This window comes from Passer domesticus, chromosome Z (genome assembly GCF_036417665.1).
Source record: "Passer domesticus isolate bPasDom1 chromosome Z, bPasDom1.hap1, whole genome shotgun sequence".
Lineage (NCBI taxonomy): Eukaryota > Metazoa > Chordata > Aves > Passeriformes > Passeridae > Passer > Passer domesticus.
The window spans coordinates 50,468,210-50,492,104 of NC_087512.1; the positions used below are offsets into that span (position 1 = coordinate 50,468,210).

Below are 23,895 nucleotides of genomic sequence, written 5' to 3' on the forward strand. Positions count from 1 at the left end.
ATTGCACTGGGCCATTTTTGGAAAATATTTTAGGTGCTACGAGCTTAAAATAGAAGGTTGCAAGATATATGAAAATGTCTCAAGTTGCTTGCAGGCATACAGCATAAAATATCAGGCTGAACTGGTGTGAAACCTCCTCTGGTTTTTGCTGTGTTTGGTTATGTTTTCTGCAACATGGCCAAAATGGCATCTTAACAGTCACAGACCTGTAGGATCATCAAGGTTGGAAAAGATGTCCAAGATCATGGATCCATCTTTCCAGGCCTACCATTAATTAGAGCAGCTGATATTCACATGATGTGGAGCCACACTGCCCACTTTTCCAGGTGTGTTCCTGGCACAGGGACACATCTCCATCGAGGTGAGCTGAGCACAGAGTCACTGGTCAGCACTGACAGCGAGGGTGTGTAAATGCAGCCCCTGAGATCCCATGGAACTGGTATCTCATTGGTTAAACCCCATTCACCATGTCTGGGGTCAGCCCTCCAGGCCTACAAGTCCAGAACACAGTGTGAGAGAAGCTGATCCTGGCTTTTGCTGGGGAAGCCCCGTGGAAGGGGAATTGGGGTAAACGCTCCGGGTCAGAACGCCACTGACAGACGTGGTTTGAGGGGCAGCCACCCATCCCTGTGCCTGCCTTTCTCTGGAAGGTGGAACAAAGGCCAGCCCTCATTCTCTTTCAGTGTCAGGACACTGTGTGGGTCGCCTTTGAAGCGTTTTGTCCGATGAAAACTCCGACGGTCATGTGGCACCCTGGGATTTGCTCTGTGGAAGCAGCACATGGCAGAGGGCTGAGGTTTCTTTGGAGAACGTTCCCAGTGCTGCACTCAGCTCTTCCCAGAAAATGCCAAGAGAAACACATGCTGCTTGCAAGTCACAAATAGCCAGGCTGGGCCCCAAACCCAGCCAGAGCCAGGTTCCAGAGGCGAGGAGGGCCAAATCCATGGAAATGTGCCGGCAGACAGGTGATAGAGAAATGAGCCCGGCCACTGAGCGGGGAGAGAAAAGGCCTGGCTTCTTATAAAAGGGCAAAAATATTGAGATGGAAGAGATAAAGGAAAATCTGGCCAATTGTTCTTCAGATTCATGAACTGTTCAGCTATTTCCTTGACAGAGTCATGTTTCTTCATAGTATGAAAGGGTGGCACTGTGCACTAAATGCACATGTAAAGACATTTACATGATGCCTTTGAATAGGTCACAGCACAGTCAGAAAAGGATAAATAAAGAAGTGATATGGTTTACTTAGAATTTAGATCTCATGTATTCTAAAGGTGTTTTTTTTGTTTTTGTTTTTGTTTTTTTGTTTTGTTTTTTGTTTTTTGTTTTTTGATTTTTGTTTTTTTGCTCAGAGGGCTTTTCCATTTTGGTCTTAAAGAGCACAATAGGTCAAAATGAAAAGATTGGTAAACGTTGATAAATGCTAAGAAGATTTGGAAAATCTCTTTTATATTTACATAAATGGCAGGCAACTCAAATTTCTGTGCAGTCATGAGAATCATAGATATTCATTGACTTCATTTGGGAATGCATTCTCTAATTATAACATTGATTTAAAATTTAGTGCCAACCTCTTACTTTAGTACGGTTATTATAAAATGTCTCAATCAAATAAATCACCATTGAGCCCTTTAAATTCACTAATATCAAGAAGAAAAGGGAAGTGCCTGATAAAATGTCATGCATGTGGGCTATGAGTATGTGCAGGAACTGCACTGACACACAGCGATGGTGTCAGCCCCGCAGCACTTGTGCCAGTCACACATCCCTGGGATGAGTTGATGCTGAAGAGCCCCAGCAGTGCAGTGAGAACTCAGCACAGAAACAGCCCCGGCACTCTCTGTGCTGTCCCGGCCCTTCAAAGGCTTCCTCATGTCCCACAGCTCGCAGCCACAGCCTGGGGCTCACAGGGAGCCATCAGCGTCCTGGCTCTCTTGCTGGGAGGTTTGTGATGCTATTGCTGGGGGTTTCCTCCTCTCCCTTGGGAGAAGGAACACCCTGATGTTGGTAACCCCTTCCTACCTGGCTTTGGCTCCACCTGAAATAAGTAACTATGGCATTCAAATGAAATATCAAAATATTTTATTCTTAGTATATGTTATAAGCTACTGGCATCACAGTAAGCACAGGGTCACACTTTCTCTTTTTCTGTTTGAGGGAGAAGGGTTTCAGCCTGTGGGTGTCAGCACAGCCCCTGGGGACAAGGCTGGGACTTGTCCAACTTGCTGCCACTGTGCTGTCACCAGCCTGGTGAGTGTGGCACGGCCAGATCCAGGCACACTCTGACCCATTCCTCACTCATGGGGACACCTCTGCAGTGCATTCCCTCCAGCTGCTCTCCCTGGGTGAGCACAGGTGCAGCAGGATCAGATTCAGCCACCTCCTCTCTCTCCCTCTTCCCCAGAGGGAAAAATCACATTTGCTTGAAATGGATTGGAGGGACAGTCCCTCACTGTCATATTTCATAGAGTGCATAACAAGCCTGGGTCTCCTGCCAAGAAAATGAAATGAACTTACTGTGATTGGGTGACCTTCAGGACAATGTATAACTACTTTTTAAGCGTTACATGACATATACCTGGTATTGAAGAATAGTGCTTATTCCATAAAATAAAATTAAAGGGGGGAAAAAATTACTCTGCTGTAATCCTTTTCATTTTGCTCCAAATTCCACTTAGCATTTGGATCATTAGAAACACGTGTGCCTCTCTATTCCTCTGTCTTTCTCTTTCAATTTTGCCATTCATGTTTGTTGTAAAATTGGTGAAATTACAGATTCTGAAGCAGGATTTCTGATTGTAGCATTTGAACTGAAGTGGAAATGTCCACAGTTCACTATTATATATCAGACATTTATTTTATAGCATGATTTTCTAGAATATATGGGGTTTTTTTAAAAAATAAGAATTTTATATCACTAGTACCTTGTGTTCCCAAGAAATTGCTGCAATGTTCCTGAAGGTAATACTAAAATTAGATTAATTGGACCTGACAGTGAACTGCAGTACAGGGAATACTACGTTAATTTCAGCTACTTATTTACTTGTCTTTCTAACACAAAAAAGGAAAAAAACCAAAGTACCTCCCCACAAAGGTTTCAAAGATGGGGGAGGGGCATGGCAGCAGGAAACAGGAGAACAATGAAATAATAAAAATTCAATACTAACAGAATCTGTCAGCCTCAAAACAATTAAAAGACTGAGAGTTCATTCAGCCATTGTCTGTCATTTGTACATCAGGAAAGAGGGAAATCAATATTTGTTTCTTGGATAGTTCCAACCCCAGCACGTGGTATTGATATTATCAATTGTGCAGAAAATATCAATACTTTTCACAACAAACCTTTTACTTTTCCGCTGTCAAAGAAGGTTTGTGAATTGGCTTGAACATTACCTGGTAACACTGCTCTTGTTTAATGTTTTCTTTTGGGGAGTTTAATGTTATTTCTATTGGCATTACCAGTAAAACTTTTTGCACTACTTTGCTGTTTAGCATAAATGAATGCATAAATAAAAAACCCTGCACCACACAGGTGACAGCCATGAGAAAATTTGCAGCCCCAAAGTGCTGCAGCAAAGTCACACTAGGTATGGGTGGTAGGAGCTGCTTTCAGCCCAACAAATGCCTGAGGCATTTGCAGGCTGCAGCAGTTTCTGGAGGGCTCTTTTTACAATTTTCTGATCTCATTGCTAACCTGCAAACCCCAGAGACACATCTGTGGAGGCATGGCCAGTCATGACTTCTAGTTGTTACTGAACCTTGACGCAGCTGGGACCTCTCTACTGGCAGATTGTTTCCTCAGCTTCAGCTCTGAATGGGAGGAACTCATGAGAAAATTAAATGTATCCTGAACTGGTTCTATTGAAAAATACTATCTGTGTTTCTTTGACTCCTGTTTTCAATGTGTCAGATCACCTGATTCTTTTATACAGCTTCTGCATTATCAGCCAGCTAGGTGCTGTGAGGGGGATAATAGCTCACCCCTCAGGAGAGGGGGGAAGTAAAAGGCTCCTTACTGTTTTTGCAGGAGAGAAAGGAACCAACCTGTGTTAGAGCAGAGGGAGAAGGAAAGGCTATGCTAGAATTAAACTCCTACGTGCTATCACTAAACTCTTCTCTACTTTTCCAGAGTAAACTTACAAAAATCAAACTTGCGCGTGGTTTTCAGACAGGACCTCGTGCTCTCCAGTAGGCCTGAGCCCTGCTAATTGTTCTGTGGCTCTCTCATCCTTCCCAAGAGGGTTCCAGATTGGGCTGCTGGAACCCACAACACATTTGAGATCTGGTAGCAAGGTATCGGGATCTCCTCTGGTCTGGTCTGGTTGGGAAGATCCCGAGGTGTGTCTCTGTTAAAAGTCTCTTTTCCCCAACCCAGCAGCCAAAGAAGGAGCCGAGAAGTCTTCAGTTCATGTTCTCAAGGTTGTTTATTATTTCTTTATCTCAAACATTTTCTGTCTGGCCTGCCAAGGTCTGTTCTGCAGATCGGTCTGAGGCACACACTCCGCCTCTTGGGCTGGTGCTATCTTTTATACTAAAAACTATGTATACTTTGTTTACAATAATGTTCCAATACCTATCACCTATGTTAGATAGTGACTTTCTGTGAATGCCAACATCATCCTGTACATGGATGCCAGGGAGAAGAAAGAAGAAGGACAGGGCACACCCAAATCCCTCCATCTTGGAACCCCTGACCCCCATGTACAGAATTTCAAAACCCCCTGTACAACATAAAAAACTCCCCTGTACAGTGCTCCAAAATTTTTCTCTTCACCCTGTGATTGCTACTACTATGCTACTTAAACTCTTGTGACCTGTAATTCTTCATATAAGGTTGGCAATTTGCTCCATGAATTAAGATCAAATTTCCAGGTGTCTTTGGCTTCCTGCCAGGGTCTCCGAGCCCCTGGCAGGGCTTTGAGACTGACATGATCCGTCCTAAGGACGTGATTCGTGTAGGTTCTTTTTCACTGATCTCAGGGTGCAAAAACTGACACGACAAGGGGATTTGCAGTAAAATCAAAATACATGTACTTTTATTAAATAGCCATAGAGAAGATGTGTTAGAGAGAGGGGAATGAAGAAAGGGAAAAGAATAAGGAAAAGAAAAGGAAAAGAGGGCGGGCAAGGAGGTGTATAGCTACCAGACGTGCGGATGACAAAGTCCCTCGAAGTCCGGTCGACGAAGAGGCCTGTCGTCTTCACGTCAGGGGAGATCTCAAAGGTATCAGTCAGGTCTAACCTTTTTTATAGTCCTTTTGAAATGGGGGGGAAGGGGACCCATTTCAAAATAGTCTATTGATAAAGGGTACAAGGAGTCCATCAGTAGTCCATCAGGAGCAGGTGTCGTCAGCAGCAGATGTCGTAGGCAGGAACCATTGTCTTCTCGGTCCAGTGGTCGCTTGCAAAACTTGCTCCGGTCCCCACGCACACCTTCCCTCACCCTACGGTGGGGATTTCAGTCTTAGTCCTTTTGGGAAAAGAGGGGAGCTTTTCCATGTAGGGGTCGCACGTCTCAGTCCTTGAGGGGAGAACCTTCTCCCATCTCAGTCCATCTGTCACGGTGGTTGATATACGGTGAATGGAGGGTCCTTTTGTGGTGACCTCCGGGAAGGTCATTCCAGAGAGAAAGTCCAGCCAAGTCAGAAGGGTGGAGAAATTCCAGCACTAGCGTTGCTAGGTGATGCAGGCGAAGGAGAGCACCACTGCCCCTTCTTGGGTGCAGTGTTCCATGAGTTGAGCAAACACACCCGTAGGCAATAATCTGGCTTGGTGGGCCAGACAGACCTGGATTTTCAGAACAGGATCTTTCCTTTTCCCCAGTGGTCTTGGCTTTCATGACGATCGAGAGGCAAAAAATGAGGGAAGTTTCGGACAGACTCTCACAGAGACATCCAGGGCATCCAAAGAGATGTCCTGGGTTCCGACAGCAAGGCAAATCTCCCTGTTCTCCTTCCACAGCTTCAAGCATTCTGGTTTTAGTCATTACTGTTTTATTCTATTTGTGCCTCCCAGTATGTTTCTCTTAAACATCCTCTGATTCAGGATGATTTTTTTTTCCATAGCTCCAGGCTTGCAAGATCAAGTGTAAGTTATTTTATCTTTTTTTCCAGAGTGCTAGGACTGTTCTAGATTGGACCAGCAAAACATTGCTGTTTAAAAGTCCAAAGTGTGTAGAGCATTTCATGTCACCATGGTCTGTGACAAACAACACTGGGTGAATTAGTGGAATTTAAGCATATATCTTGCATGAAATATATAATAATAAAACAGAAATACACACTCCCTTAGTCTCCTTGTGACACCAAGTTTGACACACATTAGATTGTTTTTATTTCAAAGAGAGAAGTATTCACACAGAAGCAGACCTTTATTATAAGTTTTCCAAGCTGTAATTTTTGTTTCAGCAGAAATAACTTGGTAAATACTAGAAAAAAAAGGAGAAGTCTTACTTCCCCAATATAGAATTATTAATGAAGAAATGCTCTTCTTGGGGGGAAAAAATTGTACTTCTTTCCTGGTCAAATATTTAGGCTTACAGGGTTTTTTGGCTGAAGAATGCTTGTCCTAGGATATGATTTCATACACATCTCAAGCACAGGAACAAGACTGTAAGAATTCAGAAAATGTGAGTTACACTGAAACCAAGACTTTGCACACAGTGTTCAAAAAGTGACCTAGAGAAAGTGATTAGATTTGTGTGAATTAAATCCTCCATATAATCTCTTGAACTTGACATCCATCTTAGTACCTGAAGTTTGATTTTCCTGTCAGAGAGACATAAAATAAATCTCCTAATTGTTAGAGATGATATTGTTAACAATTTCACCCAAGAAAGGGTGGTCACCATATGAAAAAAAGCTCCCATTTGTCTGAAAAAATCATTGACATTTTGAAATTAGAATTAGGTGCCAGAAAGATGCTTCTGACCTAAATTAAACTAAAATAGTAAAAATGATGGAATGTTTTATCCCAGAAATAGAAGATAAAGTAAAGTCACTTGAAAGAAAAATGTGGCATAGCCTTATAAGGCTAAACATCCAAGCATCCATAGGTCATCCATGTGAAACTTATGGGAAAAGTCCCAGCAGCCCTGGGATGTATTTTCAGATTAATATACTACCATGTGCTTGTGGAGGTAATCTGTAGGAGTTGGATTTCAATTTTTTTTTCTTTTTTTGAAAAACAAATGCTTTAATATCTCTGGAATCTGGCCCTTGAAATGAAGGGTGCAAAGTCATTATGAAAAATCCTGGCTGTTATCTTATTGAAGTTTACATCCATCTTTCAAACCCAAATGCTGAATTCCTGTTGTCATTTGCCTTGCTAGAAATATTAGTTTAATTTCCTGATATCTACCGATTATCTACATAACTGACTACATGAACCCTCCATTCCCACCCCGGGCTTCCCTGTAGGAATACCGGCTATGGGGCAGGGAGGAAAGAAGCACAAGTGGCTTTGTAGGAAATCCATGCATGTTTGACAATTTTCTTCACAGATCCCCAAGGGAAAATGCGTTAGGAAGTGCTCCCTCATCGTCTCTGATCAAAATGTGTCTGCTGGCAGCTGCTCCTCAAGCGCTTTGCACAAGCAGGCGCAGGCTGATCCTTGGTTTTGTGCTCTTCCTGCAAGTGGGAGCCACAGGACACCTGCCACTGTCTGTTCCCTCAGCAAAGGACACAAAGCATTGCCACCTGCAGCGCCTTCAGAGGCAAAACCAGCTGGAATGAAAGCACAGCCCTCTTCCATTAATAGCTTCCCAACAACAACTGAAAGATGGCCTTTAGGGAAATGGGCAGCTCTTCCCAGGTCCTCCTTACTAAAATTCAGAAGGTGGAGGAAATCTTGGTGATGTAACAACAGAGATGCTCCAGTATTTCCCAGTTTAATCCTCAGATTTCTGTTCTCAACAACTTTGGTATTTCATCAGCTTGTTATCCACATCACATAACAAGCACTTTTTTCTATGCTCTGTTGACACCCTGTGACATGCTGGCTGTGCATTGGAAAATGCTGCCCCAGCTCAGAAGTCTGATGGTTATGTGCCCTGTTCCCCTCTCAGCAAAGGAAAAGTGCCTTTTGCCCAAGCACTCAAAGCAGCAGGCTGGAGGGAGATCCCTGATGATAAGTTGATGCCTTGATCTGATGGCATAAGTTCATGCCTTGATCTGATGGCATTTTAAGACTGGCATCAAAGCAAAGATTTGTTAGAATGAGTGTTCACCTCACAAAGCCTCCAGCTTGTTAGCTGGATGAAAAGGGAGAGTAATTCATGAGTGTAACTCTGGAAGTTGCCCTTGTTGCAGCAATCAGGGTGATTGTTTTTGGCTGCAAGGTCAGAGGAGGATGAGCCCAGGGTTAATGACAGTCAGGACCTGTGGACAAAGTCACCCTGGAAACTTTGCAGGCCATCAGCATGACACACAGTGCTTTTATGCAGATGCTGGGCTCTCGGAGATGAGTGTGAGCAGGTCTGCTGCTTAAATGACGTTTGACATTTAAGCAAATAGGAGCATAATACGCTTTCTGAAATATGTAAATTGGAAGACTCTGTGGATGGGTACTAAATACTCAGTCACTGACTAGAATTTAGGCTGCAATTAACTAAACTAACATTTATTTATTTTAGGTGCATACCTTCTTATGGAATGCTTCACACATAAGTAATTAACATTATGTCACAGGGACAAATGTAAATATATGTGATTCAATTTTTGGCACACAGATTTTTCTAGTGACAAAACAATATGGTTTGTCTCTGTCTGTTTCTATTAGAGTTTCCATTTTCTATATTCTCTTTACAGTTTGTTGCAAATTAAACCATGTCAAATTGACAAGCTACAGGTTTTTTCTAAAGTTACTGGCTTGTTAGGGGTGAAAAACTTCTTTGGGGAAAAAAAATGAATGTGCTTTTTCAGCAACAAGACTTAAATGAAAGCAATTCTCCATGCCGTTGGCGCAAATGAATATGGTTCATGTGAAAAGCAAATTAAACCTATTGTACATACTTCTTTCATTAAAGGTAAAATATATATTTCTGAAAGTTATTGATGGTGTTTCCACATATTCTTGTTCATTTTGCTATCCAACAGATTACACCAAGGTCAGTGCCCCAAATCTGTCCTGCCGTGAATCAATCATTTGAATCTCCTGGGTCAGGTATCAGCTTACAGTGAAGTGAACTGAAGCTTCTCTCATTAGCCTAAAACCCCAGGGACAGAGCAGCCACTCCCCTTCAGTTCAAGCCTTGTATTTTTGGACCTCAGTAGTACGTTAATGCTGCATTTTCTGTATGTATGTGTTTACACAAATCTATTGTGTATGTGTATACACAAATCTATTTTTCCACTGTTTCAACTTGAAAATGAAAATATGAAACTGAGAATGAGAGAGCCTATATGAGCCATGGGAAAAGAGAGGAGGAAACATTCATTGCCATTGCTCTGGGGACTCTTCATGTTTTAGGATTTTGTTCAGGATAATTGAATGGCTGTGCTGATAAATCTCAAAGCACTTCCTGCCATGATAGTCTCACCTGAGGTGGTGATATGTGTCTGAGGCCTTCAGCCAGGTACCTGACATGCTGCTGCTCTCTGCTGGGCCCAGCAGCCTCTCCCCAGACACACAGGTGAGTTCACACCTGTGCATTCAGAGCCAGCTCCATTCTGCTCCCCTGGGGCTGATGCTTTCCACTGTGTTGCTGTCAGTGCACATTGGTGTGCTGCTCATGGAAACATCCAGGAGCAGACAACTCTCAGGCACACATTCTGCTCCCTGGGATGTGCTGCACAGTCCCTGCCAGTTCCAAACACCAGCTTGGTTTTGTTTTGAGGGCTTTGTTTTCATCTCAGAGGCAAATCAGAGTTTGACCAGCTGATTGCCCCCGCTGATGATTGTAATTCAGCATTTGTGGATTTCACACATTTGCAGTTGTGCTGACTGCTCCTTCCAGCTGCACAAGGACAACCGCTGTGGACCTTTTCCTACGGAAAATGAATTGCATGGGAACTGTTGGGCTGGAGGCCCCTTCCCTAATGTTATTGTCCCAATTAATTGTACTGAGAAAGATAATTGGACCCAGGCAGTTAAACCATTTTGTAGATGCTGCAAAATCTACTCTGTAACAAACACATTATCAAAGTATATGGGAGTTAGTATCAGTTCCTTTCTTCCTTCTCAAACTAGGAAGGCCATTTTTCTAAAATTCTCTAGCAAAAGGCTGTTCCATACTGGAATTTCTCAGCATTAAACATGGCATTGACATCTCTATAAAATATTTCTCTGAATTTTCATCCTCTCCTTTAAACTCTCGTTGCAATCTAAATGGAAACTAATGTTGAAATGGCAGAATTTCTCTGCCAGTCCAAATACACCCATTTGCCTAAATGTAATTAAACTGAAATTTGGTGCAAACCTCCACAGGCCTATGTAGATAAGGAAAAGATGAATGTTGATTATTCCTATGCAGTATAGAGAAAAAATAACTTATGGTTAGATCACATAATGTGATAGATAACATTTATTTATTTATTAAATAAATAAATAAATATGTTTATTATTTTTATATATCATATAGTGCTAAATCCTGGTTTATTGTTTTCCTATTAAAATGTCATTGGTGGATACCTGAGAAAAAATACATAAAGCAAAGAGTTAAATTAACAAAGTTAAATAAAATTTTTGAAAAAATTTTCTGAGAAGATTTTTTTTAAGATTCGGAGGTAAATAACAATCATCTGACACAAGAAGTTGGTGAAACTGCATTAGTCAGAATCTTTGATTAACTTTATCCAGTGATTTCTAGATCTGGTTCAAATTATGTAGCTTTTTACAGGCAGTATATGGAAACTTTGAGGGAGAGATAAAAAAAGGCATTTACAGATCCTGATATCTGATTTATTGGGGTATTTAGCCATATGAACTGCAATGATCTGTGACAGGATTCATTTACCTAAAGATCTGGCTTAACTTGGAATGTACAATTTGGAAAGAAGATTCCATGAACATAGATAATGAAGTAAGCTTTAAAAACTTGACAGTAGCAGGGAAGAACTAGTAAAATCTTTACTCGGAAATGAATAGAGAATTTGCTTTTTTCTAAAATTATAAGAGCATATTTGTTTGTGCCTCACCTCTGTCTAATGCTTTCTGAGGTGCAGCACGGGGAGCCATCCTAATCAAATCCACACCCAGATGAATCTCGCAGACAATCACAACTCACTCTCTCTGCTCCTCTGACTCAGAGAGCTCAGGAAGGAGTTTTTCCAAACTGACTTGTTTTCCTTTGGGAACCCTTCCAGATTTGGAATCCAAAGGCTATGTTTGGCAAAGAACATGTGCTCTGTGTCATGCCATGGTTTCTGTGACATGGGTTAGCCACAGGATCCATCTCCTTTTGCCTATTTTGATTTATGCAGCTGTGGAAAAGTAGCTATGTGCATATGTTTGGATGTACAGGCATGTGAGCAAATGATCCATCTTGGTCACTGTGAAGGCAGGTAGGAAAAATTTGAAGAAAAAGACTGCTTTTATACAAAATTCAATACTAATTTCATAGCAAATCACTAAAGAGCTGATTAATGAAGATCACTTAATGCTTCCTAATTAGATTGATACCATTTACCCAGAGCCCTTAATTCATTGTGCATTAAGGAGAAATGGCTAAGGTTTTCAATTCAAGGCTTTCTTTACTCCCAGTCCTTAATTTCAAGGTTGTCATCCGTGCAGTGTAATTTCCTTTTATTTTTTTGCTTTAACAGTTCAGTGTAAATGACTTGGCTGGTTAAAACCAAAGTACAAGGAAGGCTCCAATGTTATTATGGTAAAGATCTATGGGCAGAAATGTCATTAGGGAAGCAGGAAAAGAGGAAAACACCATTATATAAGAGCTGCAGAGTTGTTCCAAAAACAAAGGGATGAGGATGACGGCATCCAAAAGTGACCAGTACGAATTGATTACTATGTAATTACTGGAAACAGATATTACAAGAGGTGAAAAAAATCTGGAAAACATAGAGGAAATGCTTCTGGATCTGAGTCCTGATTTTCCCACTGTACAGCTGCTTATGGCCTCTGTTCTAATTTCCATCCATCTACAAAAAAGGATGAAATTACTACAGAAGCTTTCTTTCCAGACTGATTAAACGGAGCAGGAAAATAGACAACAGAACTGGTAATACATTATAATTAGAGACTTGTTTCAATGTAATAATCTAAGGCATCATTTGTGGCATAAAGCCTAGTTCAGGAAAAAATTAAAGTATATATTTAAGTCTACCTTCATTGACACAATGCATTTAAACATATGCTTCAGGTGAAATGTGGTCTTAAAATCAAATTAAATATAATATTGAAATACATGTCCAAACTTACAATCATTTTTTTAGGAAAGTTTCCCAAGAGAAGATAACTTTAAGACCATTTTATTTTGTCTTAAATTAGCATTAATTTCCTGCACAAGAAAGTTATCCAAAGTGTTGCTGGCTGGGAGTCTGTGTACAATTCACTAATGGGATGGGAATGCTAGGAACGTGCCTTGAGCTGTTTGTTTTCTAGCACCAGTCTCATTACATGGTTATGACAATGGGAAGATGCCAGCAGCTCACATCCTAGGCAGCAGACCAAGAACTTAATGTTACAACTTACTTTATAAGTTTTTTGACTAATCACTCAAGCAAAAGCATATTGACAGTAGTTGCATCCAACCACTAGAAGCACACGTACCTTTGGTTAAAGCAATGCTTGCTGATTTCAAATACAATATCCACTTGTAAGCCTTAAGACACAATGCAGAGAGCTCCATTATTAAGATTAGAACTTCCTAATATCTTGCTAGATATACTTTTCTGCAGATTGGGGAGTTATTCTAGCCAAGCGTTAATTCAAAGACCATTGTTGTATTTGTCCTTACTTTCTACACTTTATGTAATTTTTCTGCTGACAAGTCTTATGCCTACTGCTTAGCTCTAATTACAGTTCTCTGTCTCTGAGGCCTGCCTTTTGCAGCTTTCCCAAAACCTTCTGATTTTAAGGATTCTCACAGTTCCCCCTCTCGGTGCAACTAAAAAGAAATCTTTGTGTCATTTATTAACTACCTTGCATTTCATAGCTTTACTGTAGTATATTTGCTTATTACTTACTTAAGGCATCTTTTTTGCTCACATTAAGCCTTGCTATATTACAACACAGCAATTTTAATGCTGTGAAAGTCCAGTCAGTTCAAAGGGCATAAGTCAGGTCTGATAGCAATTACAAGTCATTGTTCAAAAAAGTCTCACCTGTTCCAAGGTCTTAATTCAAAACCTTCCTCCATGTCTATATCTTCGTCCACTATTTGTGTGAGATTTCGAGAATTCTCTATAAATCCATTTCCTACCTTTCTCTCTTGTATGATAAAAAGTTTGATAGTTTTGTCCATCATTTGTCACACACACAGAAGTATGCAAGGTATGACTACAGTATCACTAAAAGGGCGGCTTCATGCCAGGCTGTGCCTGGTGGGCTGCCTTGGCCAGGATAGCTCAGTGGTTCTCAGCACAGCGTCCGAGTGCCCAAGCAGCTGCCAGCCGCAGGCAACCTAAGCAAGCTCAAGTGATATAATCTCTTTGTGATTTCAGCTCTTTGTGATTTCAGCTCTTTAGCTTGCTGGTGCCACAGCAGACACTGGGAGAGAGAGGAGAAGGCCGTGTGATGTTCCACAGGAATTCTTTAGTGGTGTCTTCTATGAAGGTTCTCAGTGACAGCTTCTTCTGCTGAACTGGGCAGAAGTCGGGGTTTATATACCTTACAGGGTTTTGGAAATTGTCCGATAGTAAGGGTTAAGGGAAAGTGACCCATGGGCTTACAGAGAGATAAGCAAGGTCTGAAGGGGGAAGAGAGGGGCTGCTAAGGCCCAGTCATCATGACTTGGCATTTCCTAGCTCAGGCTTCTGGCATCCAAGGAGCCATTGCAGGCCCTGGGCCTGCTACATATCACCACTAAAACACCAGCATATATAGACCTGTTTTACAAAGTTCTCTTAGCCAAGGTGCAAAGCTCCATCCTTGGAACAAATCGTCTAACCAGGATCCACGTCTTCTTTAATTTGAGCTGTCAAATCTTACAGCTTTTGGATGTTTTTGTGGATGGATTCAGAATGATCAGACAGGTTCATACAACACACAGTCCTTCAAATTCCTCACAACCGTGTCCATGTGCCAGTAAAAGAAAATCAACTGCAGCTCTATTTGGAGGGTAGCATATCTCACACTATTAACACTCAACATATCACTGATTGTGTGGAGTTGTCATTAGTTTGTTTACTCAGCCAATATCCAACCCAATCTAATTGTTTCAATACCCTTGTTGAAGCTGCTTGGGGTAAAAACAAACCTTCTGAAACCCTTTTGGCAGCATTCCAAGGCATGAAATCACTGTTAACAATTTTCATCATAATGATGAGCAGATCTTGTTCCCCTGTTTCTTCTTAATGACTGCTTTAGCAGTAGGTGCTATCACAGTGAGCATTCCAATGCTACATGGGGCAACTTCAAGGCGTGATGGGATGCCCTGCCAAGCCCTATCTCCACCAATGAACCAACATCCTTTTGGCAATTGTCGTGGATATTGGTCAGCCTTGGAAAGTACATACCAACTGTTTGAATAATTACACAAAAACTTAAATTTCTGTATGCAAAATAATGAGGAGTAACATTGTACTTTGGAGGAACATGTTCTCGCCAATCATTAGCTATAAATGTAAGGCAAAAATCCATTGTTAAAGAACCAAGGATTTCTAATTCCTGGGGTTCAGATCCTGCTTTGGGAAGTTCTTTGTCCCAAATGTTCCAATTCAATACAGGACTGCTCCCATCGTCAATTTCACCAGGCTTACTATTAGATTGAATTTTGATCACAGGCAAATCCTTTACTGGCACACCAAACAGACAGGTTGAGAAAGGCTTTTATGGTTCTGAATTAGACAAACATATAGTATCTGAGCCTGCTGCCTTGGCTAATGTCACCCAAACATTTGTTTTTGGTTGTTCCACAGGAAAATCTGCACTACAAGAAGCAATTAAAATCAACCAACACCAGCATAGCTTCCGATTTTGCTCCATCTTTCTCATGAGCTAATTTTTGGAAAAAAATTTTCCCATATGTATCAATTTGAAAACCTTGCTTTTGACCTAAAAATAAAATGTCACCTTTGAAAGTCCAATAGAGGGGATCTATGACATAACAAAGCAAAAACCACACTTCTGCCAAAAATCAGCTTTATGAAACCAACAATTAACACACTTATAAATAGCATAAAATCAGAGTTTGCAGGTTCCACTGATGAACAAGGAACGTCAGGTGTGACCCATGATCCCTCTGTTCGTCTCACGTCTGCGTACTTGCTTCTGCAGTCTTGGACTTGTCAACACGTTCTGGGGTGTGATATGGTTTGATGGTTTTCACTGGGACCCACTTAATTCCTGCACTTGTAGAAACAGAAGCATACCCTTTGCCCCAAGTGATTAATTGAAAAGGACCTTCAATTTGTCCAGTATCAGGATTTCTAATTAAAACAGGGGGATTTTCTTTCAGTTTTGCCTGTGTGTTATTTGAAAAATGTCTAAAAATTGGTGGGTTCTGCAAGAGAACTGTTAAAAAAATTAAAAATATACAAAGCTTTGTTCAACCTCATCTGTGGTGTGACCTCTTCTCCCCCCTTCTGTTGATCAAGAATGCGTTTGAATGTTTGATGTGCTCTCTCAATAATTGCTTGACTCGTGGGAGAGTGAGGAATACCAAAGATGTGGTGAACACCCCAATCCTTTAAAAATGTGGCAAATTTTTGAGATAGATATGCGGCACCATTGTAAGTTTTTACTTCTTGGGGCACACGCAATGAAGCAAAAGCTTGCAAAAAATGTCAACAGGCATGATTACCTGTTTCACCTGTGTGAAGAGAAGCAAAAACTGCACCAGAGAACGTGTCTACTGAGACATGAATATTTTTAAATTTACCAAAGGAAGGGCATTTAGTGATATCCATTTGCCACAACTGCAGGCTCTGCAAACCCCGCAGGTTGACCGCTCCTGTAGAAACAGGAGGCTGCACAAGCTGACAGTCAGGGCAAGTATTGATGATAGCTTTAGCTTGACTTTTGGAAATTTGAAACATTCTCACAAGTGCTTGCGCATTTGGTGAAAAAAAGCTTGAGTCAGTTTTGTTTGTTCAAAAAAGTCTGGCAAAGTGTTTGAAATGACCATTGTCAGTTTGTCCGCTCTTGCGTTTCCTTCCACTAAAAAATCCAGGAAGTGAAGAATGAGACCTGATGTGAGAAACAAAATATGGATTAGTTCTATATTGCAAAGTTGTATAAAGACATGAAAGCCAACAATATAGAGTGTCATTGCTAACATCCTTTAGAACTGATCCTTCTAATCTTTTAACTACATTAGCAACATAAGCAGAATCTGTAATTAAATTAAAAGGTTTTGGAAAGAGCTGAAAAGCCTGAACCATAGTCGCAACTTCAAAAATCTGAGGAGATCCTTCTACTGTTTGAAAATCGGACTCCCAAGCATTAGTTTTTTAGTTTAACCAAATTATGATTGATTTGTGGTTTTTGCCAGATCCATCAGTGAAGAGAGTTATTGCATTTAAAGGTTCTTCACTTAACATAGGTTTCTCTCTAAAACTCAATTTTGTCTACAATAATTTGTGAGCTGGGTAATGAACAGAACACCTATCTGGAAAATTTAATAATGCATACTGCAAATCATAAGAATTTTGCATTGCCCAATCAAGATAACCTTTTTTTTTTCAACGGTAAATAGATAACTGAAAATTCTTGACCTGTTAAACTGAGAAATCATTGAAAAATGAGACCATAAAGTTGCATTTTTTTTCCTAAAATTGCAAAAAAAAAGGGCTTTTCTGGAACACAGCGATGAGCTTGTTGTGTTTGGAGAGCTTCCATGACCTTGTCAATGGCTGCACGAGCTTCAGGTGTTAGAGTTCTAGGAGAGTTGATGACACAGCTTCCTCTCAGTAAATTGAAAAGTGGACCCAGTTCGTCGTTGGTAATTCCAAAACAGGTTTGCCCAATTGATTTCTCCTAGAAGCTGTTGTAAATCCTGTAGATTGTTGACACTGATCTGGAGCTGTATCTTCTGTGGTATAATTGTTTCTTCAGTCATCTTCCATCCCAGATACTTCCAGGGTGGAACTTCTTGGATTTTTGTTGTAGAAGTTTCAAGTCCAGCCTTTCGGATTTCAGTAACAACACTAGCACGGGTTTGCTCCACCTCCGTCTGCATTGGAGCTGCAATGAGCAAAATGTTAGTGCAGAATCATGGACCTTGGATATTTCTGTCGAACTGGAGACAAAGCTTGTGGAACAAAATATTGGCAAATTATAGGCAAATTCTTCATTCCTTGGGGCAATGATTTCCAGTGATATCTCTGCATGAGTTCTCTTCGATTGATGACGGGAACTGAAAAGGCAAATCTTGGAGCATCATCAGGATGAAGTGGCATATGGAAAAAACAGTCCTTTAAATCGATGACAATGAGAGGCCAGTGTCTCGGGGTCATTGATAAAGAAGGAACTGAAGAGGTCCTATGTCTTCAATCACTTCATTGATCTTCTTCAGGTCATGAAGCAACCTCCAGGAGTCCGATGTCTTCTTGTGGATGACGAATACTGGTGAATTCCAGGGACTATTCATGGGAGTGATGTGACCTTGCTGCAATTGTTCCTTTACCAATCTTTTAAGGATATTTAATTTTTTTCTCTGTTAAAGGCCATTGATCAATCCATATAGGATGATCAGTTTTCTAGGTAATCTTTAAAGTGGCACGTTTTGACGTGGTTTCCATCACAGGCCCACATCCAGTTTTGATCCCCACCATGACAGGATGTCTCTTCGCCAGACAATGAGAGACTTCTGAACAACAAAAGGACAAACTGTCGCTGTCTTTCCTTGAGGACCTGTAATGTTAATCATGGATGCACTTTGCACACCGTAGCACCTCCAATCCCTGTGAGGGAACCTGCAGGAGCTACCAAATCCCAATCACTGGGCCAAAACATGTGAGAAATTACAGTGACATCTGCACCAGTATCTGGCATGCCTGTAATGTAAATTGTTTTACCACAGTGAGTCAGGCTACAAGTCAATTTTGGTTGGTTGCGGTCCAAACATTGCACCCAAAAGACCTCAGGACCTGAGGTACCAAATGGCACAGACATAACTGAATTCTCTTGAAAGTTGTCTTGCTTGGGTGTATTAATGGGTGAAAGAAATGCAATAACTGTAGGTATTTTTGGTGGAATTACCATAGGAACATTAAATGCAAGAGCTAAAATTACTAGCTCTTCGTTACAATTTACTGAAACTATGGGGGGAAGGATTGAACGGCCAAGAATTTTGTTGCTGGCTTTGCCTAAAAGCAAAATATCTTGTCTTTGTTGAAAAAGATGGACAATTCCAGTAGGAATGCTTTCATAACAAAAACTAGGTAAAAGTTGTATCAATTTTGAGGAGGCCAATTTGAACCTTGTATTTGAGGGTATTGAGCTGGAACCATTTGAGGAATGATTGACTGTGGGAAAAATGATTGAGGTACCAATACCACTTGGCTGGGTAATTGGCTGTAAGGAGGTACCAGTACTTGTGTCGCTAATCCGTGCTCTTTTCTGAGTTTAACGACAAAACTTTGCCATCGATGTCTGTCGCAAAAGGACACGAGACAACACGACACAGAGACGCTGTTGCTCTCAAGGCAGGAAAAGAGGAAGTTTATTTTCTGACTCCATTTATAGATTTCCAAAGGTGACAGTGGATTGGAAGGTGAAAGTGCCACCTCTCCAGGGACACTGGACAAACCAATAGTCCATCAAGTTTCTCCTCCTCCATAAAAGAATGCAAAACAATAAGTTGTTTACTGAAAGTGTGTGAGAATTGACACAAAAATGCAAACATCAGAAGGCTTAGAAAATCTTAAAAAATCAGGGCAACAGATGTCAAATTGAAAGTGACAGTGCAAGATGCCTCCCTTTCTGACATCGAGGGAAAATAGAAAGTTGTTTAGGTTGAATTGTTTTTGTAGGGCAATACTTTTTAATGTGTCCTGGCCTACCACAAGCAAAGCAGCAAGCCTTTTTATCAGAGTCCAACTGTACAGTACCAGCAGATTTTTCCAAAATTTTTGTTTGTGCTTCTAGGGCCTATTCACATTTTTCCATTTGTTGTGCTAAATTATTTCCCAATGATTTTCCTAAATTTTCTTGAGATTCTGCAATCTGCTTCCCAAAAGCATTGACTTGCATGTTAGCAAGATGTTGTGGAGAGGTGAGCTTACTGCAAGCTGCTAGCATCTGTGTTACAGTTGGAGGCTGATCAGGTAAAGTTAAAATAATTTTTCTACATTCTTCATTAGCATTTACAAAAGCAAGGTTTTGAATAATATAGGAATGAGCTTGTTCATCAGGACATTGTTTTTCAACCACTTGGGATAATCTATCTAGGAAAGAACCAAAGCACTCTGTTTCACATTGTCCGATAGTAGTAGAAGCATTTACATGGGTACCAGCTGGCTCAACGGAAAGTAAAACTTTTCTAGCAGCATCTTTAATATCTGTTAGTACATCCCAAGGCAATTCCACCACTTGATTTTCTGGTTTATGGAAAGGTGGATCACCTGCTAATTGGGTAATATCTATATCCTCATAACGAGTATTTTCATACTTTTCAACCGATTTATTAAGAGGTTTTTTCTATTGTAATTCCCATAAAAGATATTGTGAATTGTTTAAAATCAGGGAAGCCACATTTCAACAATCAGCAGGGACTAAGTCATAAGAATTAAATACAGTTTTCAACACATTGTTAAATAAGGAGAAGAGAACCCACTTTCTTTCAAAGCTTGACATAGCTCTTTTATATCATGGTGAGACAGGGTTTCATATTGTGGATTTACATCATTATGACCATTATCTTACAGGTAAGGCAAAGAATTGTTTCCTTGAATCCAAATCTTTTTCTCAATTTTGATTAATATTAGACCAATTAGGTAGTTGCAATGGAAGGTTTACCTCTGATTTAGATTGTGTTTTGTTTTTCCTCTCCTCACTCCTGTTTCTGTTACAGAAGAACAGGTAGTGTTGTCACAGTCATTAACTGTCCCAGGAACTCTGCCAAGAAGCTCCAAGTTCTTTTTGGCAGAGGTGTTGCTGCAGCAACAAACTTTTCTGGGAGCCTTGGCAGGAAGGGCCGGGGAGCAGAGTTCCAAGGTCTTGGCAGCAGTGCTGCCTGAGCAACACACCTCCCCGGGAGCCTTGCCAGGAAGGGCAGAGCAGAGCTCCACATTCCTAACAACCCCACCCTCCCACCATGGAGGTAGTGGCCGAGGAATGTGTTGTATTGGTAACAGAAAGAGATCCAGAGCCTGATAAATCAGGTCTCAATTCAGTAAATTTGGTTTCATTAGAATGATAAGAATTGGGCTGCTCTCAAACTGCAGGTCCAGAATTTCTATTTGTAACACTTCCCAATGGGCTGTTACAGGTTCCACACCATATCCCCACACGTGGGGATACAGCTGGAAAACTCTCAGCTCCAAGCTGCAGTCTAAACATTCTGTTCCCCCCCCCCCCACTCTTCCTCCTCTGGGTAGAGTCATCCTGGCCCTGCTTGGCCCCTGGCTGCCACACGCCACGTCTGTTCTCTCCCTTGCCTGCTCCCCTGCAGGCAAAGAAAAATCCAAAGCCTCCCCAACACCTGTAACCGGAGGCTGGGGAACCAAAAGCGGCGAAAATCCTGGAAGAGGCTTGGGGGAGGAAGGTATACAAAAAGAATTCTCAGAACTACAAAGCAATCTTCCTGCCTGAGCCTGATCTGAGGGAGTGACTTCCCAGGAAGGGGAAACAGTGGCAGGGGTGACTCCCACAGCCCCTCGGCCAGGCAGAGCAGATCCAGAGCCCCCTCGGCAGAGCCCGCCTGCAGAACTTCAGAAGAAGATCCAGCTGCAACTTGTTTGGAAGAGAAGCAGGGCACAGAAACAGCAGCCCCTGTTTTGCAAAGGTTCCCCAAACTCTCCTCTCCTGGACCTATTCTACTCCCAACCTCCCCAGAACACAACACCTGATCCCTCGAATTCTTGGAACGCAACAAAAATCCCAAACCCTTCCCGGGAAATCTGGGGGTGGACGACTCCTTGGAGGAATGGGAGGATGCCTGGTTGCAGCATCAGTGATGCAGGGAATGCCAGAAGAAACAGAGGACACAACTGCAGCTGGAAGCTGATCTGATTCCCCCTTCCCGGGAACTGGGGTGCTGTCCACATTGCCTGGAGAAACCTCGGACACGCCTGAAGGGAAGGAGCCCCGAACAAAACCTGAGATCCCCCTAGAGGAGGACACAGCACCACTGGGAATTAAAGTCTCAGAACCAGATGTTCTGTTTTGGTGTTTGAGAAAGTCTCTATCGGGATCATTCTGTTCAAAATTCTCCATTAAAGCTCTGGACACAGGCATTAGTTTGACCAAAGTCTCTTCCTTTTTGTGAGAGACTAGATTATAAATTTTCCAATTTATCTGATCCCAAAAATCAAAGGTAAAAGCAGACTTCAAGTCCATATTTTGAGTATTCACTTTTACCCAGATTAATAAGTCTTTCAGTTCATGTTATGAGATGTCTGAACATCCTTTGTCCTGTAAAATTGTCTCAAGCTGGTAAAAAAATGTCCCATTCAGTTTTAGATAAATGATTTCCCATCTCGTTGCCCAGGAGCCCCTAAAGTTGCTACTTATTACTTACAAGGATGTCAGCTATAGACAACAGAGGGGATGATCCATTCCTCCTAGTAACTGCCTGGGCCTCTGGTGACCGAACTGTCTGTGATCTTCTCTTTTATTCCTTTAGTCTAAAAATGTTCCTCATGCGGGGCACCATTTATCGGTGGCCAGGGGTTATGTACAAATCACAGATGGGACAAGACTGCTAGGAACGTGCCTTGAGCTGTTTTATTTTCCAGCATCAGTCTCATGACATGGTTACAACAATAGGAAGATGCCAGCAGCTCACATCCCAGGCAGCAGACAAAGAACTTAATGTTACAACTTACTTTATAAGTTTTTTGACCAATCACACAAAGCAAAAGCATATTGACAGTATTTCCATCCAACCACTAGAAGCACACGTACCTTTGGTTAAAACAATGCTTGCTTATTTTGAATACAATGCCTGTTTGTAAGCCTTAAAACACAATGCACAGAGCTCCATTATTAAGTTTAGAACTTCCTAATATCTTGCTAGATATACTTTTCTGCATATTAGGGAGTTATTCTAGCCAAGTGTTAATCCACAGACCATTGTTGTATTTGTCCTTACTTTTCTACTTTTTATATAATTTTTCTGCTAACTTATTTTATGGCCACTGCTTAGCTCTAATTACAGTTCTGCTGTCTCTGAGGCCTGCCTTTCACAGCTTTCCCAAAACCCTCTGATTTTATGGATTCCCACAATACCTACCAATTAGAGTTCAGGCTCTGGCCAAGCTCTAGCTCTATTTGGACAGAGTGATTGACGATGAACCCAGATGTTTTCTGTACCAAAAAGTATTCAAGTCCTTTTGACTTGGCAATTTGACCATCTATGACAGCTGAGCCTATTTTCAGAGGGAGTCTGGAGAAACATGAATACGGACATGATTCCTCCAATTTTCTGTTGTTTTAAAGCTTATCAGCTGTCACAGACTCTGGGATGACAATTCAGTGTTGTAGTGTTTAGTAAGTGTATGATTTTGTATGTGTTATTGATTATGTGCTATCTAATTAATTCCTAATTACTGTTATCTTACATTTCTCTATGTAACATTGCAAATGGAAACAGGACCCATTCTTCACCTCCAGGATTTTGTGGAAATACCCCAGTCCCTGTGGGGATGTGGATTTGTTTGTGTTTTAACAGGTGCCAAGTCCAGGTGGATTTCAGCGAAGAATGGAGAAACTCTACCAAGAGCAGGAAAACACTGACCACTCGACGAGCAGAGAAGACACACAGATGTGAACCGTGCAGAGATTCCAACCCTTGTGCTTCACCCACAGAGGTTTGTGGACTTTGGGCTTTTTCATGGGCGTGGGAATCAGTGACGTTGTAGAGTTTTGTTAGATGATAGCTTTTTACATTTTAATGGGACTTGTAATTCTTCTGCTCCTTTTGGCCATGCATTTTTCAGTGCATGTGGCAGGCCTTGAATGAGGCTGCCAAAGAGGTGTTTTTGAGGCAAAGAGAAGGGGGAGATGTCAGAACCCAGGACATCTCTCTGGATGCCCTGGATGGCTCAAAATCCTGGCAGGGGCTCAGAGACCCAGCAAGAAGCCAAAGACACCTGGGAATTCAATCTCAACCCATGGGAGCAAATTGCCAACTTTATATGAAGAATTATAAGTCAAAAAAGTTTAAGTAGCCTAACAGTAGTTGTCACAGGGTGAAAGGTGGAATTTTGAAGCATTTGACTATGGGGGTCTAGGAGACAAGATGGAGGGATTTGGGCATTGTCCTGTTCTTCTCCCTTCTTCCTAGCCTCCATCTTCTTGGTGATGGTGGCACTTTGGGATTGGTTTAGGGTAGAAAGTCACTGTCTAACACAGGTGATAGGTATTGGGACATAAGTGTAAATATTGAATACGTAGTTTGTAGTATAAAAGACAACACCAGCCCCGTGGGCAGGCAGTGTGCCTCAGACTGACCTGCAGAACAGACCACGGCAGGCCAGACAGAGAATGTTTTAGATAAGAAGTAACAAACAGCCTTGAGAACTACAGCCAAAGACTTCTGACTCCTTCTTCGACAGCTGCGTTGGGGAAAAGAGACTTTTAATATATCTCTGGGTCATCTCAACCAGAGGAGAT

General features: G+C 41.4%; 1 protein-coding gene across 1 annotated transcript in view; it reads left to right on the forward strand.

The window, feature by feature from the left end:
- LOC135291229 (serine/threonine-protein kinase PAK 3-like) overlaps window positions 1-23,895 on the forward strand; it is a 51,487-nt gene that overhangs the window by 6,117 nt on the left and 21,475 nt on the right. The window contains exon 3 of the mRNA XM_064405259.1: window positions 22,952-23,090. The gene's annotated coding sequence lies outside the window, so the exon portion shown is untranslated. The remainder of the gene's footprint in view (window positions 1-22,951; window positions 23,091-23,895) is intronic.